The following is a 5,179-nucleotide window of genomic DNA, read 5'->3' as shown; positions in this document are numbered from 1 at the left end:
GTGAAATTGAAGAGCCTTGTCGTGTTCCTGATCTTAATGGAAAAGATTTTAATTTTTGCCCATTGAGTATGATGTTGGCTGTAGGTCTCTCATATATGGCCTTTATTAGTTGAGGAATGCTCCCTCTATTCCCACTTTGCTGAGTGTTTTTATTATGAATGCGTGCTGTACCTTGTCAAATGCTTTTTCTGCATCTATTGATATGATCATGTGGTTTTTGTCTTTGCTTTTGTTTATGTGATGTATTACATTTACTGACTTGTGAATATTGAACCATCCTTGCAACCCTGGAATGAATCCCACTTGGTCATGGTGTATGATCTTTTTAATGTATTGTTGGATGTGGTTTGCCAGTATTTTGTGAGGATTTTAGCGTCAAAGTTCATCAGTGATATTGACTGAAGTTTTCTTTCTTTGTTGTGTCTTTATCTGGTTTTGGAATTAGGATGATGTTGGCCTCATAAAAGAGTTTGGGGGACTCCCATCTTTTGGGGTTTTTTGGAATAGTCTGTGAAGGATAGGGGTTAGCTCTTCCTTAAATGCTTTGTAGAATTCTCCTGTGAAACCATCTGGTCCAGGGCTTTTGTGTGTTGGAAGTTTTTTGATTACTGCTTCAATTTCTTTTGTTGTTTTTGGTCTGTTCAGGCGTTCTGGTTCTTTTTCACTGAGTTTTGGAAGATTATATTTTTTCTAGAAATTTGTCCATTTCATCTAGGTTTTCCAATTTCTTGGCATACAGTTCTTTGTAGTAATTTGTTACAATCCTTTGTATTTCTGTGGTATCTGTTGTAATCTCTCCTCTTTCATTTCTGATTGTGTTTATTTGGGTCTCTCTCTTTGTTTCTTGATAAGTCTGCTTAAAGGCTTGTCGATTTCTTTATCATTACAAAAAACCAGCTCGTGGACTCATTGATCCTTAGAATTGTGCTTTTAGTCTCTATGTCATTTAATTCTGCTCTGATCTTGGTTATTTCCTTCCTTCTGCTTGCTCTGGGCTGCCTTTGCTGTTGTTCCTCGAGTTCTTGTAGACGTAGGGTTAGGTTGTTTGTTTGGAATGTTTCTAACTTTTTTAGGTGGGCCTGTATTGCTATAAACTTCCCTCTCAGGACTGCCTTGGCTGTGTCCCATAAGTTTTGAGCTGTTGTGAGTTCACTTTCATTTGTTTCCAGAAACCTTTTGATTTCTTCCCTAATATCATTCTTGACCCATTCATTGTTTAATAGCATGCTATTTAATCTCCATGATTTTGAGTGTTTGGGGTTTTTTTCTTTGTGGTTGGTTTCTAGCTTCAGTCCCTTCTGGTCTGAGAAAATGCTTGGTATGATTTCAATTTCTTGAAATTCTTGAGCTTGTTTTGTGTCCTATCAGGTGGTCTATCTTTGAGAATGTTCCGTGTACATTTGAAAAGAATGTATATTTAGCTTCTTTTGGGTAGAGGGCTCTGTATATATCAGTAAAGTCCATTTCCTCAAGGGTATTGTTCAATGCCAGAATATCTTTGTTGATATTTTTTGGAAGATCTGTCCATTTTTGATAGTGAAGTGTTAAAATCTCCCACTATAATTGTGTTGCTGTCCCTATCTTTCTTGAAGTCCTCTAAAGATTTTCTTTATGGAATTTGGGAGCTCCGATGTTGGGTGCATATATATTTACAATATTTATGTCTCTTGGTGGATTCTTTCCTTGAGTATTATGAAAATGACACTTCTGAATGTCTCTTTATGGACCTTTTTTGGAAGTCTATTTTGTCTGATAGGAATATTGCTACCCCCGCTTTGTTTTTCCTGTCCATTTGCTTGGAAGACTTGTTTCCAGCCCTTCACTTTCAGCCTGTGTAGGTCTTTTTTCCTGAGGTGGGTCTCTTGTTGACAGCATATATGTGGGTCATTTTTCTTATCCATTCAGCTATTCTGTGTCTTTGATGGAGCATTTAATCCATTTACATTTAGGTATTATGGATAGGTATTATTCATTGTCATTTACGTGCCTGTGTTCCTCTCTCTCCTCTCTCTCTTTTCCTTCCCTTCCTTAAAGCATCCCTTTAGGAATCTCTTGAAGAGCTGGTTTGGTGGAGACAGTCTAGAGACTGTCTAGAAGGCTTGTTATTTGGCCTTCTATCTTGATTGAGAGCCTTGCTGGATAAAGTAGCCTTGGTTGCAGACCTCTGGTTCTCATTACCTGGAGTATTTCTTGTCATTCTCTTCTGGCTTGAAGTGTTTCCATTGGAGAAGTCAGCTGTTAGCCTTCTTGGGGCTCCCTTGTATGTTACTTCCTGTTTCTCCCCTTGCTGCCTTTAAGAGTCTCTCTTTGTCTTGAAATTTTGCCATTTTAATTATGATGTGTCTTGAGGTGGGCCTCTTCAGGTTCCTCTTGATTGGGACTCTCTGTGTTTCCTGGATTTGTGGTGACTTTTTCTCTCATTAAATTAGGGAAGTCCTCCTTCATTACTTTTTCCACTAGGTTTTTGATCCCTTGTTCTTCTTCTTCTCCTTCTGGTATCCCTATTATGGATATTATGTACGTTTCTATTGTCTTGCATTTCTCTTAATCCCTCTCATTCTTTCTGAGCCTCTTTTTCCTTTTCCTTGCTCTTTCTGTATGTTGTTTTCTACTTTGTCCTCTAGCTCGATAATCCGATCTTCTGCTTCATCCATCCTGCTTTGCATTCCTTCTACTGTGTTCTTCAGTTCAGAAATTGTATTCTTCATTTCCTCTGGACCTTTGTTGAGAGTTCTATTTCCTGTTTCATGTTTATATAGTTTGCAGTGAGATTGATGTAGTTTTCCCTCTAATTTCTGATAGGTCATAGTGTGAGTTCATTGAACTTCCTGATAATCATTGTTGTTGAACTCACTATCTGATAGTTGAGTTGCCTCTACTTCATTTAGCATTTTTCCTGAGCTTCCTCATTTCCCTTCAATTGGGGTTGTTTCTTTGTTTTCTCATTGTTCGTGGGATTTCTTCTTGTTAGCCTCTGTTTCTTAAATTGATCTGTTCTGCTTCCCTGCAATTATGGTGTGAACTTCTGTGGTAGAATACTTGTGAGAATCAGTGGTGCAATCTCCTTCGTGTATCCTGGTGTTCACAGCTTCCCCCTACTCTTTTTTTTGTGATGCAGTTGGAGGAGTATGGCAAAATGGTTTAAGACAGCAAGACAGTGTACTATGATATTTACATTAGCAGCCAGTAGAGAAGAGATAGGTTATCCTTTGGCTCCTTATTGTGTTTACCGTGATCCTCCACCCCACTATCCACATTTTAGAAAGGATGGAAAGAGGGTAAGACTCTTATTGGGGACGAGAGGGTTGATAGTTGGATCTAGAAAGCTTGTTAGGCTGTGGGAGGTCAGATTCTATGGTAGGGTTGGATTAAAGATTAGTATATAGGAGTAGTGTGTAAAAGAATAGAGAGAACCCCCACAATAGTATAGTTTAGGAAATTGCAAAGTGGGCTGAGATCAGGTAGGGGTATTGAGTAGTATTTACAATTGTATGGGACTAGGTCTTATTAACAATAATAGTAAAGTGACAGTCTTGTGGCAGAGTCTATGAGATCTAGATAATAAGAATAAAGAGTATAGAACCTTGAGAGGTGTGTTAATGGAACACAGATGAAGGATAGTAAATTATCAACACACTGTGACTGAGATACCAGGGGGAACCTATCAAATGACAGTATATCCAGCCAAACAAAGAAGATTATACAAAAAGAAAAGAATACCAAAATATTATTAAAATAAAAAATGTCGGAAAGGTGAGAAAAAGATAATACAAATTTACAGTAACTTGCAAGATTAAAAAAGGAAAGAAAAGCAGGAACATGTAGTGCAGGAGAGATAAATTTGGAGTGGAAAGACTAGTATTAGGATGAATGGGAGAGAAACATGAGGGCTGTAAGTTAAAAATAGTAAGAATTGAAAAATAAAATGTCACTTAAAACACAAATAAAATCAATCACAACAGCCACAAAAACCAAACCAAACCAAACCAAACAACAAAATTTAAAAAACCTGTTGTTGGTTTTCTAACTGGCCAGACCAGTTTTTCTGATCTTGCTGCTTCAGCTGGCTAAGGGACCTTTGAAATGCTTCTCTCTCTTCCTAGCCAGATATCAGCAAGTCTCCTCTCAGGAACCCTGGGAGCTCCTGAGCACACTCGCTCTCTGGAGCTCAGTGCCATGTTCTTCCAGACTCCAGGGTCCCTGCAAGGTTCCAGCTCTATGATCTCAGGAGGCACCCACTATGTTTTGGCATTCACTGCGCCCTCCCTGGGAGTTGTAAAAGGCACGCCCCTCCACCAAACTTTTGAGATTCGGGCTCTAGGATTGCCCTAAGCGCTGCGACCCTTCCGGGTTCACAGTGCGCGAGTCAGTATTCCCAATGGAGTGAAAAAATATGGAATGCTTCATGAATTTGCATGTCATCCTTGCGTAGGGGCCGTGCTAATCTTCTCTGTATCATTCCAATTTTAGTATATGTGCTGCCAAAGTGAGCACTATAATATTTTCTTATAATTCTTTGTATTTCTGTGGTGTTAGTTGTTACTTCTTCTCTTTCATATCTGAATTTACTTATTTTGTATCTCTTTAAAGGTTTATCAATCTTTTTTTCCTATATATTTTTTAAAAAATTATTGTTGTTTAGCCCTGGCTGGCGTAGCTCAGTGGATTGAGCGCGGGCTGGGAACCAAAGTGTCCCAGGTTCGATTCCCAGCCAGGGTACATTCCTGGGTTGCAGGCCATAACCCCCAGGAACCGCACATTGATGTTTCTCTCTCTTTCTCTCTCTCTCTCCCTCCCTTCCCTCCCTAAAAATAAATAAATAAAATCTTTGAAAAGATTAAAAAAAAATTATTGTTGTTCAAGTACAGTTTTCTGCCTTTTCTCTCCACCCGCCACCCCAGTCATCTCTACCTCACTCCCCTGATTCAACCCTACCTTGGTTTTGTCCATGTGTCCTTTATAGTTGTTCCTGAAAACCCTTCCTGTCTTCCCCCCTTCTCCTCATTATCCCCTCCCATCTCTCCTCTGGTCATGTCTATTTGTTCTTAATGTCAATGTCTCTGGCTATATTTTGCTTGTTCATTTATTTTGTTGATTATGTTCCAGTTAAAGGTGAGATCATATGGTATTTGTCTTTCACTGCCAGGATTATTTCACTTAACATAATGCTCTTCAGTTC

The 5,179-nt window shown here is 38.9% G+C and overlaps 1 non-coding gene across 1 annotated transcript; it reads right to left on the bottom strand.

Moving 5' to 3' along the window:
- Nucleotides 1-4,387: 4,387 nt before the first annotated feature.
- LOC114501068 lies at nt 4,388-4,494 on the bottom strand. Its single transcript, XR_003684842.1, has one exon. It is a non-coding gene; the product is annotated as a U6 spliceosomal RNA (small nuclear RNA).
- Between the last annotated feature and the right edge of the window lie 685 nt (nt 4,495-5,179).

The sequence above is a fragment of the Phyllostomus discolor genome, chromosome 6 (genome assembly GCF_004126475.2).
Source record: "Phyllostomus discolor isolate MPI-MPIP mPhyDis1 chromosome 6, mPhyDis1.pri.v3, whole genome shotgun sequence".
NCBI lineage: Eukaryota > Metazoa > Chordata > Mammalia > Chiroptera > Phyllostomidae > Phyllostomus > Phyllostomus discolor.
Note: the sequence above shows the minus strand (reverse complement) of the source record. Positions and strands in the feature narration are given on the sequence as shown.